The 21,277-nt window shown below is 39.2% G+C and overlaps 1 protein-coding gene across 4 annotated transcripts in view; it reads right to left on the reverse strand.

Moving 5' to 3' along the window:
* Positions 1–21,277, reverse strand: part of CHRM3 (cholinergic receptor muscarinic 3) — a 315,762-nt gene that overhangs the window by 292,393 nt on the left and 2,092 nt on the right. For 2 of the 4 annotated variants that reach the window (XM_089529849.1, XM_089529851.1), the window contains exon 2: positions 19,090–19,149. The exons of the other annotated variants lie outside the window; for them this stretch is intronic. The gene's annotated coding sequence lies outside the window, so the exon portion shown is untranslated. The remainder of the gene's footprint in view (positions 1–19,089; positions 19,150–21,277) is intronic. 4 annotated transcript variants of the gene reach the window in all.

Genomic DNA, 21,277 nt, shown 5'->3' on the forward strand with positions numbered 1-21,277 from the left:
GTCTTCACATTTCAGACATTACTGTTTAGAAATCTACAGTACAGGACTCAGGAAAGCTTGTTATGTTATATAGATCACCTAGATTACTTGCTCTTCCTGCCCATCATTTCACTTAGTCTTGATTTTCTTCCTAGCATTACCAGTTCAGAATTCCATCCAGGAGAGTAGATTTCCTAACACACAAAAGCTGAAAGAGTGGGCACTTTAATCTGCTTAACTACAGAGTCATAAAGACTCTGAGTACTTGCACTTTTTGTAACTGTGCAAATACTTTGGTATGATACGTGACTGGTCACAATAACCTTTAATCACTACAAGCAAAGAAAAATCTCATTAATAGGTTTTGACCCAGAATTAATGGACCATACTCCTGCTGGACATTTTCTTCTTCAGTTTGTTGCCATTAAGCTTTTGATAAGTCTGCATCAGATGTTGGGTAAATAGGAACAGTCCTAGCAAGCATTCTGTCCTGGACAGGACTGGCTTTTAGTCTTCTGACCTTCTGGCTTTTTATTTTCCCATTGTCCACTGGACCTAGCTGCACTCTTGCCTACTGAAATCACTTAAACGAATTAGCACCATTGATGGCAACCCCTGAATGCCTACCGAGCACCCTTTCCAAGAATAGTGCTTGAGACCAATGACCTCTACGGCTAATAGAATAGTTAATGAAGCCACTTTTGAAAGGAAAGGCAGAAATTGACAGCTACATAAATGTAAATTTCCAATAAAATTTAAAAATCTTTCACTATAGTAAAGACAGACTAGATATATAGGATTTAGGGCATATTTTATATGATAAAAGTGAGAAAGGGACAGAGCAGACAGGCAGTAAAAAGAGGCCCAATCCTGATTTTTCCCAAAGTAGGTCGCAACCCTGCTGCCCACATGGCCCATTCCCAAGGCAGGACAAATAAGCATCGGCCAACCACACGGCAGCTTCAAGCCACATCACTGTGTAATTGTTGTTGTTGTTGTTGTTGTTGCATACCCACCATACGTGCACATCATCACACAAACACACCACCCCTCCCCAAGTACCTCCCACATCCATCCAGATGCCATCCCATTGCATGGCTGCCTCTTTGATTGGCCACACAGTCACACCCATGATGCTCCACCAGTTCACGGCATTGTTGCATCAGTGTATAAGAGATACGTTAGCAAAACACAATCATGGAGGCCTCCCCTACATGTCCCCTTCACCCCATGCCTCCCTGTTGGACTGTCTAGTTTTTGTATGTTGTAAGTACAGCCATTGGAGTTTGCACTTTCATTTCTTTGCTTTAGCCCCGCACTTGTGTCTGGGTGTTTATATGCAATGGCAAAGATGTGCATCTTCTGCACTAAGCCAAACTATCCTGGGTTCTATTTGCTGCAGTTTCTACCCCAGAGCATGGCTTCGGTCAGGTTTCCACTTGCTTTGGAGCCATGCATCATCTAAACACCCCACCTTCAAAGCAGGAAACCACTTTATTTGAACCATCTGTTACACTGCCATGTTAACTATTGTTTCATTGATTGTTATGTTATGCTTTGACTATCCTGCTTTGTTATGTATTTGTAAAATGTTTTGTATAATTATTCAAACTGTTATTGTGCTTCATTATTCTGTAATGCTGAGGGTGATGATGATTGGGAGGAAGTGGGGTAAGGGATTTTTTTAATGTGATTTTATTGTAATTTGCATTTTATTGTCGTTTTCTGTTTTTTAATCCAACTTGATTCCTTCGGGAAAAAGCGGAATAATAATAATAACAATAATAATAATAATAATTAATAATTATTATTATTATATCCTCAAGCAAAGTGTATATGGTAAATCTGACAAAAACAAAGTTGACAACAGGTATCATGGGGAAACTTGGTTAGCAAAAGGTCAATCCTAGAAATACTGAACTGGTTAGAAAGTTATTGAAAGTGAGAAAACAGACAATTGTTTTATAGAAGGTGATATTTATACATTATTGGAATAAATAAGGTCCAAAAAACACTGTAGAAATAATCTAGTTTGAGACCACTTTAACTGCCCTGGCACAATGCTAGGTAATTCTGGGAACTGTAGCTTTGTTAGACATTTAGCCTTCTCTGTCAGAAAGCTCTGGTGCCATAACAAACTACAGTTCACAGGATTCCCTAATACTGAGCCACAACAGTTAAAGTGGTCTCAAACTGGATTATTTCAGCAGTGTGTTTTGGACCCTAGTTCCAGATAAAATTTATCCATATCTTTATTTTGAGCATTTGGAAAATAACAAAGTTTGTCTGTTTAATGTATATCACTACTGATATATATACATATAAACTATTCCAGTCATTATACTATACATGACCTCATAAAATTTGCCTAGATGATTTTTAGCTATGCACTTCCTGATGAAGTCATGCAGCCTCATCACTGTATAGTCAGACATACTGCTATTGTAAGACAGGTATCTTCATCAGACAGGAATCTTCTACTGCTCTATCTGAACATTTGTACTCCATATTTAGATTTATTAATAACTCTTGAAAAATTTAGTACTTGGTTTTAGTCATACACAAATGTAATGTGACAGCCAGGAGTACTTACTGGTAGTTTCATCTGATACTCCAGCTGCGCTCATTCCTAGAAATGGAAAACCTAAAATTGTAGTGCACATGCTGGTAATCTCAAGGCTGGACTTCTGCAATGTGCTGTACATTGGGCTACCTCTGCTCTGTAACAAGTTCAGAAACTTGAGCTAGTTCAAAATATGGCAACCAGACTGATTGCTGGGACATCCAGCAGTTATCACATTACACTTGTATTAAAAGCACTCCATGGGCTAGCAATTAGTTTCTGGGCAAGCTACAAAGTGTTGGTAATTACCTTTAAAGCTCTACATGGTTTGGGTCCAGGTTACATACTGCATTACCTCCTCTCATATAATCTAACTAATACACTCAGGTCCTCTAGTGGATATTTACTTCAGTCAGCCAGGACTAGGTTGGCAACTTTCAGCCAGAGGACTTTTTCTTTAACCACCCATAAATTGTGGAATGTCAGAAAAGATTCAGCTGTGGGGAAAGGATGCATTCCTTAGGTTGCTTTTGTACATTGTATAGTATAACATGTATATCGTATACTTCACACTTCTGCAGATTATCCATTCAGGACTTTTTCTTTTTTTAAAAGAAAAGAAAAGTTAGAACCTTCTAAACAGAGACTGATGGAGAGCTCTGAAGTAGACGTGTATGTCATCACATAATTAATCCTATTATGTTAGGAGGATATTTTAACAAAAGGTTTCAATGTGTGAGTTTAATTTCTCTTGGAAATTCTGTGATGGGCATTATAAGGGGCACATTACTAGTTTTGTTTGGGTGTTTGTTTTTGTTTTGTTTTGTTTATGAAATCTTGTTCTTGCATTTATCTATTTATTTATTTATATCTCACCTTTATCCCTAAATGAGATGGCAATAATGATAACGGAATTTTCTGGCTCTGTTCTGGTGGTTCTTGCTATATGGGCATTGCAACAGTGTTTCTGGATCAATGGAACAATGAGGGTGGGAAAGCTGGTGGGATACAGCACTCCATTCACTAGACCAAAAGTTATCTTTACAAATAAAATTACAACTCTTTGTCTTATTACACTAGCCTTGGTGACTGAGAATCCTTTACACTTCTTCCCTTCTCTTCCCCCTCCCCAATTCCCGTTCTTTTTATAGTTACTTATGTCAGATCATGATTTCATGGACTCTGTAATGTTTTCAGGCCTGATATTTCACAAAGTTTCACTTTTAATTACCAGAGTAAGGCAAAATACTTGTCTGCATTACGAACAACATTATCTTAACCCATATTAGGAGAAAAGAGGAACAAATCTACTTGAGAAGGCAAAGGCTACTTTAGCCATTTGCAACTCTCCAAGTATTTATTTACCCAAGCTTCCCTTTATAATTACAGGAAACCAGAACTCCATTGATCAAAACAAAGTAATGTCAAGGACAAATATGTTGAACTGGAATGAGTAGTTTTGCTATTTATCATTGCACAAGGTAGACTGAACAGCCGGGTTCCCTGAGCCAAGTTTCAACCTGTATTTTCTGCAGTCATTAATATCTAGTCTAGTCTTATTTGTTTAAATATTTGCAGAAAGCTGAGTGTATAAGAAGTCATTGTGTACAGCCAACAGAATAAAAGTTCTTTCTTCAGAGTAGCTACTTTTAAGATTGATTTTAAGAAAAAACAGCCTAACATTAAAACATACATGCTTAGAATAGTAGTAGGCATTTGGAGGAAGGGGGTCATTCTAAAATGAAAGCTTTGCTGAAAAACTATTAAAGAAAGTTGCCACACATACAGTAAGACATGATCACATTAGTTTCTAAATCTATCTCCTGAAGCTTACTGAGGTTTTGGTATTTTCTTAAGTAATACAAAATTGCATTAATCCAGCACATATTTTTCTGCTGCAAAATAGTTCTCAATAATGGTGTATTCCAGAGGGTTTTTTATTAACTGGTTTTAGTAAAGCTTTAACCTATTGACAACTTGGTAAGGTAATACCAATAGTGTTTTAATCAAGATCATCAGTCACTATCATTCCTTGTGAACAGGGCAAATATTAAATCATAAGAAACTGAAACTGGAATGGAAAAAGACAAACATAGGAAGGATGAAGAAATGAAAACTACTAAATATTTAGATCCAATTATGCACTGGGTGAAATGTTTAGAATTATTTTGCATTTTAACAGGGTGTTGCATCAGATAGGAGGGGCATGCATACAATTTTTTTCTAGCTGGGATGTAAATATTTAAATGTGAGAGGCTCAATGTGGATAGTCAGCAGCAATTTAAAGGATAGAACTAGGCCATTCTAGTACTGAAAATATGTTTATGTTCCTTTTACTCCAGCTCGATTTGATATTCCTACTGTCCAAAATAATTCTCTGGAGGATAGTCAGAAGACTATGCCCTCAGACTACTTGAGTTATGAGCATGGCAATTGTGAAGAAGTTCCATTGGGAATAACAGTACTCTTTCCCCCAGCCACTCCTATGCACCAAGAGCACTTGGTGCATGCATGAAAAGTCTGCACATGTCTCCCATATACTTATGTAAGATTTATTGCCATGTAGCATGCACATTCTCATGTTCTAGGTGAAAAATGGGGGATGGACTAGCTTTATTGAGCCCCTTGAAAATTCTCCTTCACACATGGACATTGTTCTACATTAGTCTTGGAAACATATCAGGCATGATCTGCAACAACACTCAGTAAGGAAATAATGGGCTGAGTAGGTCCACTGAAATTAAAAACTAAGAGGCTGTGCAGACCACCCCTAAGAGGCAGCCTGCAACTGTCTCCAACTACGCCACATCAGGGCTGCAGCAACAGCATGCCACATCCCCAATCTGGCCTTTCCAGGGCACAAAAAGGAGCTGCAAAAAGCAGCTCCTTATTGTGCCCTCGGAAAGGGCATAATAGCCATAGCACTGAGGCTTTAAGGCACTCCTTTGGTGCTGAGTTGTGTAAATGCAGCAGCAGAGGAGCCCGCTGTCACTGCGCACCATGTGGAGAGTGTGCGGCATCATGCCACTATGGGGTGGAGTTGGCACATGAGTTGTATGAACGCCATGCCCCGACTCTGCCCCCCAGGCCAGCATTAATGACCAATATGCACAGCCCTCAAATAAGATCAATGGGATTTCAATTATTTCAGTGAAACTATTTTAATTTATAGCTCAATTCTAATCTATCCTAGAGTCTCAGCAAGGGCTAATCTGTCATATTTGCAAACTGCTTCTGTATTGCTGACATACAGGTTGATTTTAGTCTGGAGTAAATCTAGGACCATGACCCATACCAATACACTAGTATTCAGAAGTAAATCCTACTTCAAATGTATTTTAAACAGGGTTTTATTTCCCACCTATCTTCTACTGTGTCAAATGCAGATACAGTACATGTATTTTAGAATACATTTTAAATAAATTTTAAAATGGCATTCCTGGACATTACTTCTTTAACAGAAAATTGGTACCAGAAGCAGAAATGATATAGGAACAGTAGGGATAGGTTCCTCCCTTACCAAAAAAAAAAAAAAAAAAAAAGAAAAAGAAAAAAGGAGTGGGGGGAGAGGAGGAGGACACTTAAATATATTCTAGCAAATATTTTATTCAAAAACTGACAATACGATCATGTCAAACGAAACACCAAGGCCAAGTAAGCCTTGTACAACTAAATAAAGTAATTCTGAACTTTCTAGAGAACATTTGAAACCTTCTTCCACAATGCATCCAAGGGTGATTTTTTTCCTCAGGGGTAAAGTGAAACTGGTTAGAACTTTATCAAGATCAGAGGAATAGAATCAAAGAAATTTAGGGCCTGAACAGTCAGGCCAAAATATAGCTGCTTCGGGTCACTTTGGAGGTATGCTGTTTAAATTATGTATGCATGATTCCTAAGAGGTTGGAAGCCACGCTAAAGCCATGCTCCAGTCCTTAGAACTGGAGTACAGCTTTGGCGCAGCTTCTGGCCTCTTAAGATGTATGTGTCATTTAAACAGCATACCTTCAAAGAGACCCGAAGCAGCTTTATTTTGGCCTGTCTGTTCGGGCCTTTAGCTGGTAAGGGATGGGGAGAGTTTATATATAAGAGGGAGGGGGGCAAGATTAATCTATGTAAGGGCTACAGTCAAATTTTAAAATTATTTGTGTTTTCCATTCTTCCTGCGCAATCGCATATAGTGGGGGAAAGAGTATGCAGTCTGCACCTTCCCATATAACTTCAAAACTCCTGATTTGATTATCGCCTTAGGGAATGCCCATATTCTCCTTGGATGGACACAGATTTAAACAGGGCAGTGAAATACATTTTAAAAGCATGGGTTGCCACTGGGCTGTGTTGGGGCCTGGTGTTTACATGACACACACCCCTAATGGAACTGGAAGCTGCTCCGAGCCCGCCCCAACCTGGAAAAGCAGGACCATAAAGGAGCAGGAACAAAACACTCCTTTTTGCCCCAAATTGGGACCAGGCACATGCAATTGCCATGATCCAGCAGCAATCAGGGTGGAAGCAGCCTCTGGCCTCTCCTTTTGCCCATCTGCTTGAGGGCTGAGTCAATTTTCATCTCTGTTACAACCTCAGAGTCTAAACTAATGTGGCTATCGAAGGAAGAATGAATATCAAGCATTTAATAAGGGTAAGAACTGAGACTGCTTTCTCCACCCTGTGTAGATTCAGCCTAAGTCTGAACCCTTGACCAACCATAAAATAATAAGATCAGACAACATAAATTGAGTTAAACTGGGGGCATATTTATTAATCTAAAACCTATTTAACTGTTTCAAGCTTGGAGCTGAGCAAGCAAAACGGGAGACTCAGATTTCCACAAATGTGTCATGGCCAGCCAAGATCAGCTCTCGGAGGATGAGGAGGAGGATGAGCCTCCTCCAGAGCAAGGGCTAATTGAGGCAACAGCAGGTGCTGCCAGGTCCCAGCTGTGATTCTCCAGCCCCAGAGGAGGAGATTCAACCAGGTCCTAGTGCCGAAGAGAGGCCTTCTATGGTACCACTGCCTAGTGGGGACTCTGGGGACGAAGCTTGCATGCAGGTGCCTTCTTTCAAAGAGAGAAGAGCCGAGAGTGCTTGCAGGCGCAGATCACAGAGAATTGCCGAGAGGCAATTAGCCAACCAGCCTCAGGTGGCACGAGGGAGAGTTTCCCTTACTTAAGTGGGAGAGAGACTAATGCTGGTTGCTAGAGTTTATTGCATGATCCCTTGGCGTGATTGCTGCTAGCACTAGCTCCTAGTATCTAGATTCTTTGTTACCTTGACCTCGGACTGGACTTCGTTATCTCTTGGCTGTTTTGACCCTGGACTGTTTGACTACGCTGTTTCCCGGTATCCTGACTTCGGCTTGACTTTCGGAACGTTGGAATCTCTGGAATCCTGACTTCGGCTCGTATTCTTGACCTGCCCTCGGACTGCTTCTTTGCAGGGTCTGCTTTACTTCCACTAAACTAAAGGCTCTGTTATCAGCTACGGTCAGTGTTGCTGGCAGCTTTCCCGGACAAAATGAACCATTCTCAGCCAACCGTTGGGCAAAACACCAGACCCCAAGGGCAATCCAAATAAATTTGTTTGCTATCTTGGCTGGACATATTTTGAAGGCCAAATATGGAGTGCTCCCTCTCAAGCCCCATGACTTTATAGAGGGTAAACTCCCATATCAGCCCCAAGAGTTGATCTCTTCTCCAACCATCCCGATCCTGTGCCCCATGAAGGCAGCTCCAGAGACCAACCCTCTACCACAGTGTCAAGCTGTACACCGATCTAATATCTTCTCCCACTCCTATTTGCCCATGGAAGCCTATTTATCAACCACCTCATGCCAGTTTTCAAAGTCCCAATAGATACAGTATGAAGTGGGCAAAAAAGGAGAAAAAACCCTGCCAAAAAGGGAGGGGGAATTCCTACCTGTCCCAGAAGCAACCTGCAAAGCTCACATTGCACTGAGGAAGGGTGTGTGGATCCCCAGAATGAGCAAATAGCACATGTGAGGGGGAAGCCACTCCTTAAACAGACTTGCCTGTTTAAGGTACCTGGACAAAGACATGCCTATCAGTTAACTGATTTACAAATAATTTAAGCAAATATATTTTTAAAGCAAAATTAAATCAGAAGACTATACAATCATACATTGTAACTGACCTTTTTGAAATGTGGTGTATTAAAAATATTAAGTAAAATCACTTAACTGTTTCATTTCCTTGGACATCAGTTTAAAGGCTCAATGGATCTGTGATTTCATCCAGTGACTGCCAAGCTATATAAATTCCTGCTCTCCATTTGAAAAAGTATTACTCTCAGGCTAATAATAGGCCAGTTAAATTTTAATTTCTCCATATTTTACCCAAATGCATGCTTGCTTGCTGTTTTATCTCTTACTCTTTGTTATTAACTTATATTTTCATACATAATGCTTCCTGTTAAGTCACCTTGACAATTTTGGGTGGAAAGTCAGGATAAAAGTTAATTTAATAATTAATCTTGTGTTCTACCCTAACTTTTAAAAAAAGCAGTTTAATCATTCCTCATATGAAACATGTCCTTACCTCTCAGCCATTTTATTGCCCTTTACTATATCTTTCCCAGCACATTTTTTGTTTGAGGTGAGAAAAGCAGAACTGCACAGTACAGATGCAAGCACACCAGAGTATTATGTAAAAGTATTACAATGTTGACCATCTTATCTGCAATCCCTAGCCCAAATAATCCCTAAAATGGAAGTAGCTTTTTCACTGTGACTGCAGACTGAGTGCACATTTTCATTGAGATATCCACCATGACTCCAGACTGGCAAAGCACCCAAGAAGGGGGGAGATTACTTCTTGATTATTAGTTTCATAAGACAATGTTACATTTTTTCCTTTTACTTAGAGAGAGAGAGAGAGAGAGAGAGAGAGAGAGAGAGAGTGACAGAATGGATGCTATTTATATAGCTACCCTTAATTTTTCTATGTCCTGTATCATTCCCTCAAACACTTTTTACCAATAGAATTGACCTCAGCTTTAAGGACAGGGTAGGGAAGACTGTAATAATGGTAAAGAAAGGCTACTGCCACCAATAGAGTTAAACAAATAGTATGACAGATGTACCCAAATAGGAATACTCCATTCATTTGAAAGCAGACAAAACAAAGGTCTAATCAGATTTTGAAATCTTAACTGTCAGGTGTTTATCACACTATACTTTTATAGTGCTACTATTCCACTTTAACTGCTCTAGCTGCCTCCTGTTGCATTCTGGGATTTGCAGTTTTAAGGAGGGGTATTTAGAATTCTCAGGCAGAGATCTCTGCCTGAGAATTCTAAATACCCCTCCTTAAAACTGCAAATCCCAGAATGCAACAGGAGGCAGCTAGAGCAGTTAAAGTGGAATAGTAGCACTATAAGAGTATAGTGTGATAAACACCTGAATCTCAGTGGTTAGCAATCAGTAGGAAAGAGCTCTAAATATGTTTATTTGGATGTGAGATAGTTGCATGGATCCAAGATTTGTTGAAGTGACTGAAGAACAATGTTTGGGGGAAATGTGTAGAAGTGTTAATAAAATCTTGCTGTTCAAGGTCTCCACAAAGAAAAGATGTAAACATTAATTATGCTACGTGTGATGGCTCCAAACGTTTTCTTCCACCCACAGTCCCCCCGCCCCCATTCAAGCCTATGGGGCTTGAAGATGTGCGAAATTCTGTTTTTGCGGGGAATGTGTGGTCAGAACAGATCCCCCATGAAAACAGAGGGCTGTCTGTACTCTGTTCTACATATAATGGAGGGAACCTACACTTGTTGTAAAGAAGCAATCAAACCACTTTTAACTGCTTTGAAACAAACAAAAATGGGGTTGGACAGATGGATAGGAAAAAGTGGCTTGATCATGCTTTTTCCAAAAGCGGGGTGACACCCCACTGCTTGCATGGCCCACTCCCAAGGCAGGCCAAATGTGCATGAGCTGACCGTACAGTGCAAAGTCAAGCAACACCGTTGCCAATTTTTTTGGTTTTTACATCACCACCATACATGCACACCATTGTGCACACACATCACCTGTGACCCCCAAGTATCTCCCATACCTGCCCAGATGCCATCCAATTTGGCCAATCCTTTAAACAGCCACACATTCGCACATGCAATCCTCCACCAGTTCAGGGCATCAATGCATTGGTGTGCAAGTTATACACTGACAAAGCACAATCATGGAGGCCCTCCCTACATGCCCCCTTCACCCTTCTTCACCCCATGCCCCCCTACTGGACTGTCTGGTTTGTGTATACAATCAACCCCCACAGAAAAATGGAAATTAGCATACATTCAAAACCCATTGATTATAATGGGTGCGTGCTCCTGCGCAAGCACCATTTTAATCCCTCCCCACCTTTCCATCATCAAAAGTGAGACCACAGACTCCAAGTCCACAAATTAGAAGAGACAACCGTATTGTAATCCAATATATTGTAACCCAACTCCAATAATCTTTTGGAGATGTCACACTTTCATTTCTTTGCTTTGCGGCAACCTTGTACTCGTATTGGGACATTTATATGCAGCAGCAAAGACCTGCATTTTCCACCTTGAGTCAGACGATTTGGGCTTCTTTTTCCTCCGATTTTTAGCCCTCCAGTGTGGCTTCAGTCTGGTTTCCAACTGCTTTTGAGACATGCTTTATCTAAACACCCTCCCGTCAAAGCAGCTGGAAACCACTTTATTTTGCCCATATGTTTCATCTCCATTTTAATAGATAGGTCTCTTTTTCCAGATCTACCACATAAGAAGCAAAAAGTGGTAGCAAAAAGAAAGGATTTTATTTACTTATTTGTTTGTTTGTTTATGGAATCATTTGCACACTTTATTGGCTACTATCTGCGTTAAGAACATATATGCATCTAACGAGATCACAATTAAAACCTAAGAAAAATCAAAGCCAGCAAGCTAAAGCTATAATTAGTAAAACCACTTACATTATTATTCAGTCCATCACACAAATAATAACAGAATCTAGTAACGGTCTATAAAGTAGCACCTTACAAATAATGATATCAGAAAATGAGGCAACATATGGGAATAGGGATTGTATAATCATTCCTCTCTAATGACATTACAGATAATAATTAAAAAGTACTTAAGTTATAAATGGGAAGGTTGTTTACCAGTCCTTTTCTTACTGTGCTTGTTCTTTCTTAAATTCTGTTTGTGGTCACTGTGACTTTTGAAATTAGGCTATGTGAGCCCAAAAAACTATGGATTATTATTTTGGGAGGCACTGCCATAAGTCTCTGGACACCACTGAGTGAGCTTCAGTGTGTTCGCACTGCATCAGGGTATGATATGTAAACAGCAAACTGGCATTTGGGAGAACTGGGAGCCCCAAGTATGCAATTAAAACCCAGATTCCAATTAGAAACATCATTAAAGCTAAAGAAAAGGATTGGGAAAGAATAAAATGGCTTTTGAGTTAAATGACTTGAACTAGATTTTAAAGAGCAACAAACTTTTGTATATACTAGAATGGATCTTCCATTTCTTTGCAGGAAAATACCACCATAAACAACGGGGCAGCACACAGAGGGAAAAAGAAAATTATACAGCTTTGAGTTCTACACACTCATGGTCTTATGCAGCATTTTTGGACAGCTTGGCTAGACATTTCCTAGGGATGAATCCTATGCAAAGTGTGTGATCAACACCTTTCCACAGTTGAGGAAGGTAGGTAGGATAATGTCTGTGAATCAAGTATATTTCTTCTTGGTTTTCTAGCAGACAAGCTCACAGGGGTAGGGGGAATAGTTCACCATGTGTGAGGGAGTGATGTTTAATATGCATGAAAGGAAGAAAACTAGTGAAACTGCTGGGCTAGGGTACCAGAAGCAATGGATTTTTTTTAAAAAAAGAAAAACATAGGCACTCATTTTTCCTGAAGGCTTAACCACAAGCAGATATAGAGTATGAATGTAAAAAATATGCTGGTTACCAAATAAATTTGATTTCTCTCTAACAGTTTCTCTAACACTAAATTTGACAAATATCAAGGGGGCAGAAATAACAAGGCTCTTCAAGTGCATCTATCACTTGTGCTTTTATATACCCCAGCTGAAAGACAGCAACTTTTAGCAACAAGCCCAATCAGCAGAAAGAGTTCAACTATTTCATAGGGAAGTCTGGACAGGGAATAGCCAGGATATGTTATCAGATGAATGCCCCATTTTTGGCAATCCCACAGTTGCCATCCCTTTTCAATGCTATCCTACCCTCTTTTGGTTGGAAGCAGGAAGAAAGTTGGGTTTCTTATCAAAATATATCTTGAACCAAAATTTCATGTAAAATGAAGTCAGATTTTTTCTTCAGATCAACATCTGAAGAATTTCTAAAAATAAATCATGTAAAGTGTTTATATACCTCTAAGGTACTTGCATTCATAAATATTACTCAGGAACAATACAACTAGAGATAACTGGCCAAAAGTACATTTAACTGTTCTGTAAGACTGCAAGTAGATATAAATAAAAATACAGCAGTTAGAAATGTTACTTTTCTGGTGGAATAAGGGCGGAAACAGATGACCCTGGAGAGGTGGGCTTGAAGTCGCCCTTTCCAAATATCAATTGGGGTCAGAGCAAACACACACTGCGACCCCAATCCACCTTGCACCAGGCTGAAAAAGAAGTGGCTCTTTGCTGCTCCTTTTGGGGCAAGCAAAAAGATGGCTTTTCCTGCCCTGCCGCAGCCCATGTGTGACTTCAAGCCACTCTGGCAGCATACAGTGTGTAAACACCACGCCACCAGAGCACCTGGAAGCTGGCCTACGTCTAAGAACCAGTGTGACTTCCGGGCTTCCTGGAGGCATGCAGCAGGGACGTAGCCAGGATTTTAGGAAGGGGGGGGGTGTCCAGACTAAGTGCCACCATTATATTGGGGCTTGGGTGCAGCGGCACAGCAGCACACACCATTCATTTTTCTAATGGAAGGGGGGTCCAGACCACAAGAACCCCCCTTGCCTACGTCCCTGCCTGCAGCATCTGTACACCATGCCCCCAAGTCAACTGGAAGCTAGTTTTTCATGCCTGTCTGTTTTCCCCCAAAGAGACTAGTGGATTTTGGAAACTGTAGTTCAAAAAGGTAACATTTCCAAACTCTGGTGAAATGATACTGGATGTTTCACATACTGGATGTTTCACCATATGAGGTGGCATATGCATGTTTGGTGCTGGGGAAAAGTAGTTAGCTAACATAATGCCTATGCTGCTTATGTAGTTACACTACATGCTTTTTAAGGTGACAAGAAATATGCAGAAATATTTATTGGGAGTGTAAGAGATAGTAGTGGATCTGTCAAGCACAATAATCAAATTGGCAATACTGAAATTGAACAATAATTAGTCCTATGTCCAGACATACACATACACACCCAAACACAGGATCCAGCATAGAAAAGAAACCATCTTAATCATCTTTCTAAAACATACAGGTAACTTTACCTGCAAAAACTTGTTCATAATTAAACACATGGTCTAATGGAGAAAAGAGAAGATCAGCTGTAGGTTAGAGTAATGCAAGGAGAGAATGGGTAAGGAAAAGCAAATTCACAAGAAATCCACAAAGCAGCAATTAGTATAGACATGCAAACGTTGCTAACTCTTATAGATACTTCACGCCTTTCACCATGCTCATTAATCTGCTTGAGAAGAAAATTCTGCTATCAGCATTCAAACCAGAACTGGGCAACATCTGAAATGCTGGGGGAGAGGAGATCACTTTTCAGACTGTTTGCATGTTAAAGGGTCATGGCCCAACTGTGAGTACAGGCAAGGAATGGTTGCTAATTTTAACAATATTTGAAAAGTTGTCTGCCTTTGAAAGACACAGTCAATACTGCACTTTCAGTAGCATGACTATAAACTTTCCAGTTTGTCCCCAAGGGCATGTTTCAAATACAGAGTACTCCAAGCAAAACTCTAATGGCTGATAGCTAGCTAAACTGACACTTGCCCATGTATTTAATCCAAACTCCTCTCAGATATGTTAGACATTATATAGGATTACCCTCACCCAGATCTAATTTTGCTGGTACGGTATCCCTCAACTGGGGAAAGTTGGATCTGGAATAATTCAGCTTCTTCCTTCTGCAAGGCTACAGGTAAAATTGCATCCTTCAGGAAGTGACAGGGGCAAGAATTATTCTGGTGTAATGTGCACTGCAGAAATAATGCAGCCTGACACTGCTTTAACTGCCATGGCTCAATGCTTTGGGGTTCTAATAAAAATAGTAAGACTGTGGGGAGGGGGTAACTGTTTCCTGACTAGTAAAATATTCAAAATCTTTAATAGCAACAATTGTAAAACACAAGATTAGGGAAAGATTTTGCCATTAAACTGATTCTGTCTGAACAGATTATAGGCAAAGAAAAATGATGAAGTCTAGCTGTCCTGGACAATTTTGAAATGAAATAAGTAACTTTTCTTAACCATTCATTTTGAAGGAGTAGATGCTTGAAAAAAACTGATGACTCTTCAAAACATGGCAAATGTGTTGTGATGTAGTAGTACTTGTTGCTGTACATCCTGTTTTTTTTTTTAATAAAAAAATCTAAATTGTATTTTTCCAAACAATATTTTGGTCCATTTCCTGTCCTTTTCCACAAAGTTCCAAAACATTTGTTTCTACCTGATTTTATTGGGTTGCTTTGTTTTTCACTTCTATATGTGCTCCCCACATGAATTGTGACAATTGAAGTAGCTGTATCCTATACCTCAGCCCTCCATGCATTTAGGATGTTTTCAGACTCTTCCCTATCTCTCTTCTACCTCTCATGCATCTATTTTTAAAAAAACCTCTTGCTTTACCAATAAAACAGCCCTGTGCTCAAAAGGATCAAACACACATTTTAGTCAATTCTAATTTGGAGACTGAAGCTGCAAGGCTTGGGGGAATGGGGACATCAGTTGGAATTTTCTTGAGACTGATTATTGTCTGCATGCAGGGTTGATGTTTCCTAGCACAAAAAAAAAAAACCCTACTGCTTTTGTACTAAGATGCTATGGATGTTTTTTATTTTAAAAAATCCTGAAAAGTAACTATTCATATGTTTGTTTCCCTGGCACAAAGAACACACTCACTCCCCATGTGAACTGAGGAATTAGGAGTTGAGGGGCAAGCAGACTTGCTCTGATTGAAGAAACACAACAATTGTTCCATTAAACCTTAGAGAATGTTTTTAAATAAAAACAAAATTAACAAGACACTGGGAGGTATACAGAAGGAGACTTTGTAGCACTGCAACATCTGGAAACACATCTGAGGGATTTGATGGGTTTAGGAACACCACATCAAATTCAACACATATCACAAGCTTGAAACCACAAATGAACTGAAATGTGCCACCTTTCTGTTTCATATTTTTAAGCAACAACAAAAGTCAGCAGAATGTTTGGTTGAGGAGGTGACAAGAACTGTTAACAATCAACACTAAATCTTGTAAAAAAACAAATTCTCTGCACCCATTTCAGTTTGGTTTCCAGCCAAGGTACTGTACTGAAAGTACCATCCGTTGCCCTGATCTACTCCAGGGAAGAAAGGAGGAGTCCTATTCTATTGATCTTCCTGGATCTCTCAGCATTTTTCATTACCATTGATTAGAATACTCTATTGCCTCAGTGCTGTTAAACAGGAGTAGAAGGTGCTGTTTTATGTATTTCCACCCTGTCTGATGGAGCAGTTTCAGAAAATGGCATTGGAAGCCTTCTGTCCAGCCTCATGGTTATTAAAATGTGGGATGCTAGTGGGTTCAATCTCATATCCCATATTGTTCAGCCACTGGGTGAGGTTTATAGAAATTTGAGAGTAAGGTGTAATCAGTATTTTTTTTTATCACTGGGTATGGCTGATGCTGTGCTATGCTGTTTCTGGACCAGTGGCCTGATGCTGTTATGTGCTGGGTTAGGGCTGATAAACTGACACTGAATCGAAGACTCTGTGGATTTTTGGTGCTCAAGTCTGGAAACTGCTTTAGCTATCTTTTTGTGGGTGGGGTAGACAGCAGATATATTTCTTTGGAGTACTGTTTGATAGTTCAGAGTACCTGGGGTTACCACTAGCTGATCCATTAGCTACAGCCTCAACAAAGAAAACTTAGCCACAGATGTCCGTGAACTAGTAACTTCACTATATGTGGTGTTGCCCTTGAAGACAAATTAGAAGCTGCAGCTAAGGCAACATGCAGCAACTGGACTGATTACCAGAATAGAAACCTTATAATACTATTTTTTAATGAATTGCACTTGTTGCCAATATGCTATCACTCTAAGTTCAAGGTGCTGTTGATAATACTAATATTATTATATTAACAGCCTTAAGTGGCTTGGGATGCCAACACTTGCAGGAATGACTCTCTCTCTATAAGCCTACCCATGGATTCAAATGTAGGGGGGGGGGGCTCCTTTGTGTCACATTAGTGAGGGGAATACACTGTATAAGTTTGTGGGAGAGGGCTTTCTCTGCTATGGCACTCCAGCTGCACAATACTTGGAAGCATGATTGGCACCAACAATCATGCCATACCTGTGTAATAACATAGCTTTTGCTCTAGTCTTTGGGAGCCTAACTGAGTTCATCCAAATTTTTGTACATGTATGGTTTATACAGTGAGTCTACCATATTTGTGGGCTAGCCATCCACAGATTGGAGCTTCTCGCCTCGCCCCATATTAGTGAATAGCAGAATGTGCCTGAAGATGTGAGGACACAGGTGTGTGCACATCATTGGCCATTGACTAATATGGGTTTGAGCTCTCTCATTTTTCCCCATCCATGGGAGTCACTGGAACCAAACCATCATGAATAAGGGCCCACTGTATTATCTTAAGTGTTTTATTGTCTTAAAATGGTCTTGTTTTAACTTCTCAAATGGTTTAATCTGCTTTTAATCTGTTTAAATTATTCTTCCTTGTTTATTTTTTAAAAAAGTACAACAATCAAACATTCTGTGATTACTGTTATCCTTGAATATAGGGCAATATATAAATGTTTTTGATAAAATTAATGAAAACAACAATTAATCTAGAACAAATAATCAGTCTAGAAGAAGAAGGTATCTCCTCAGAAAATCGATTCTGAAATTATCAGCTTCCTTTCACAACAACCAAAGACAGACTTAGAATAAGATGAGTTGGTCAGTTTTGTTGGAGGTGGAGACTATATTTCTGCTTCTAGGACCAGGAGCATGGGCAACAGAGATTGCTGAAACATGACAACTAACAAACGAAAACCAAGTCCACAGGTATTCTTTGATAGCAAACAGAGTGGGTGGCCCTGCAGAATTATTTGAAAGTTATTTCTCTTAGAGGCCTCCAGGAGATGTAATGACCCTTTTTGCAAGGAAAAAAGGGCAGTTCAGTGCTTGAAGAAGTGACTGAGGGGCAGCATGCCTTCCCTGGTCCACACTTGTTCATCCCGTCATAAATACTGAGACCTCATTCATATTCCTTTGAGTGGGTTTTGGCAGACCTTCAGAATTGTAGCATACTCATAGCAATATATACACATTATACTAAACAGCAAGGCTGGCATGGTCATATTAATCCATCTGATAGCTCATTTAAAATCTCTTTGAGAAAAGTCTTCTTTGCTTGGAATTATTTATGAAACATTAGTACCTGAGGTTTGGCAGAAATATTCTTCTTCTTTGAAAAAACAAACAAAATAAAAATATTTGCACAATGACATATAGCAACAGTTATTTCATTATAATGATTTCTGCCTGTCAGAGGCATGTTCTTTGGTCAGGTACACCTGATGTGTATCTCACTATACGTCCCTACATTTTCTTACAAAAGTTTGTTTCTACTAGTAATGATTCTTAGCTTTTCTCTCTCCTGCAATATACCTCAAATTACGTAGCTTCTTTCCAGTTTCATTTTGCTCATGTGTGACAAATTCACCATGCAGTCCCCAAAGAAATCTCAGTAAGCACGTCATTTTGACTAGTACCTTGATATACAGAGAAAGGAATCTTATTAATATCTTGAAAACTTTGGGGTATACTGCCCTAAAAGAGTGTTGGTTAAGTGACACTGAATTCAATGGGACTAATTCCCTTGGATATCGGTACAGAACAGAAGTCACAGCTATGTAACATTTCAGTGTAAACTAGAACACCTTATATATGTTCCTGCTTTCCTGTGGCAGGGCAGACTGAGATGGAAACAGCAAGTAGTGAGAAGAGATATTTGAACAAGTCAGACTTTGATGTTCTGATCCACACTCCTAGACTGATTGAAAAGGAATACAAATGAATAGAATGATCACTACACACAAATCTGAGACAGACCAGAAAAGCCTATTAGGGAATCTTGCTTTTGTCAGCCACATTGGTGGAAGCAGACTTCTTGCCAGCCATGTCACAACAGACTCTTCACTTTTGCACCCCAAACCCATGAACACCACTTATTCTGAGCTGGGGCTGCTCATGTTCTGAGACTTGATACCTTGAGTTCAGTGAAACAACCCATTTCACACTGAACTATTGTTAATTGATACATGCAGATCAGTGGAAGAACATACCATATTGGAAGAAATCTCCCCTTCAATTCTATGGCCATTGTGCTGGTCTGAATGACACATCTGGGAAAAAGATAAAGGAGAATGCTGCAATATCAGACACAAACTGCCATGTTGTACTATCCACAGACAATTCAGTTTCAAGCAAAGATCAGATAAATGTTAGAAATGCTAACTAAGATATCAAAATATTTTTCACAAAGATCAGGATTTGTATCAAAGGTTTGTTTTCTTCATGCTAATATTTGGAAAGAGACAACAAAATATATTTAGTTGTAAAGAGTGAAAGCGGTGTCAACACTAACTTGTTTAGCTACTAGCCCTTAAATTAGAGGGAAATACATGTTTATTGGGTTTTCAAACAACAGTGTGATCATGACATAAATACACATATTCAACAAATTTTCTTTCCAAACACTGTTTCTTTTTCTACTCCCAATGTTGTGATCCTAACTGTGAAGATTGCCACGGTCTGGTAAGATCCATACCCCAACTTTGTTATTTAATAAATATTAGAAAAAGACTAGAGCAGCAAACCAAATGCATAAAGAAGGAATACAGTTCTGAATTCTACTGGCTGCTGTACACTCCACTTTTTCAGAACAGTCCCTATGCCAAAAGATGTTTACCCGAGACATAAATATGTCAGACATTAAAAAAAACCAACACCCAAATGGAATTAAGTTCTCCTAGAAATTGCTGATATATCCAATGTGGTTTAAAAGAAATTGACTAGAAAACTAAGGGGTTTAAAGTGCCACAGCTAAACAAGAATTAAAATCTCGAAAGTCAAGAAGTAGGTATAACTGACCTGGATGCTAATTTATATCTTCCATATAAGACAAGGATTTGTCATGTTAATTACAAATCGGTAGACAAAAATAATTTCATATGCTAAAGAAAAGAAAGGAAAAACAACACTGTCAACAGAGACATCAGAATAACATAAATTCAAAAACCAGGAAGCAGTGAAAGCCTTCTTCCATTTGTAATTCAACTCATCCTTTTAAGCATTTAATGGGATGAAACATAGGAGACAGAGAAAAGCATATGAAAATCCAGAAGCATCACTTTGACATTATGAACTCCAACCAAGAATTGCCAGTATGTTGAAGCAGTTAGGACACTTTCCCCCCAAAGTCACAGAGCTGGTCATAAGTATAGATAACATCTTGCACTCCAGTTTTGTTCCAAGCCATTTTAAGCAAAGCAAACACCATGGCCAATTAAATATCTAGATGCAAAATCAAACTGCAGCATGTAAATTCAGTCACTAATGTTTTTAAGCTCATGAACATTGGAGAGTGCCACTTTGGGTTCCAAGCAATGCTATTTTTAAAAGAAAATCCTATTTAAACCAGCATCGATAGACTACAAAAAGACTACCAAAGCCAAGCTGTTTGTTTAAACACATGAACACATTTTTGCAAAATGCTCAGACTTCCACATCCTTGAGTAGTCTTCTTATGGGGATTTCATTAAAAAATGAGATCAAAACAATTCTCGTCCTCACTAAATATTGGAGGAACAACACACTAACATGGCAAGATGTACATCCTGTACATATGAACATTTGAGGGTTTATACTGTAGGTTTACATACACTCAGTACTTATGTTTTTAAAGTAATTTACTCAGAGTCTAGAGAGGGAAAGATTGCAGCTGACATGTACAATTTGCACAGATGTAGGTATAGATATATAGCTACATGCAAATATGATGAGACGTTTGGCACAGGGTGAAGTCTGTTAAACAGGGAGGAGACTTCAGATTAAATGTGGGCACGCAAGTATGAAATGGTGAAAACAAACAATGTGAGTTTGGAAAGGTGGAAGTGGCAACTGAAAGACCAATATACTGTACTAGCTACTACAATTATTACCCATGTACAGCACTACAGCAACAACACTGACTATTTTGCAACTTTGTTGCAAGGATTACAAAACATCATATGTGTGTAGCACTGAGACCATGTAACAGCACTATCTGAAAGCAACATGTAAATCCTCACTTAACACTTAAAGTATTTCACATATGCAAAGCCTCTACATTCCTATTTCTTACATTCATCCCAAAAAACAGTATCATCGCCATAAGGGCAAAGGCTAAGTGAGAATATCTTGTTGTAATGAAAGAAAAGATATGAGCAGCAGGAACTTCCCTGTTCTGTCCCTTTGGCACTGTGATAACCC

Source organism: Sceloporus occidentalis, unplaced genomic scaffold (assembly GCF_023333645.1).
Source record: "Sceloporus occidentalis isolate IW3139 unplaced genomic scaffold, rSceOcc1.0.p SCAF_6, whole genome shotgun sequence".
NCBI classification, from domain to species: Eukaryota; Metazoa; Chordata; class Lepidosauria; order Squamata; family Phrynosomatidae; genus Sceloporus; species Sceloporus occidentalis.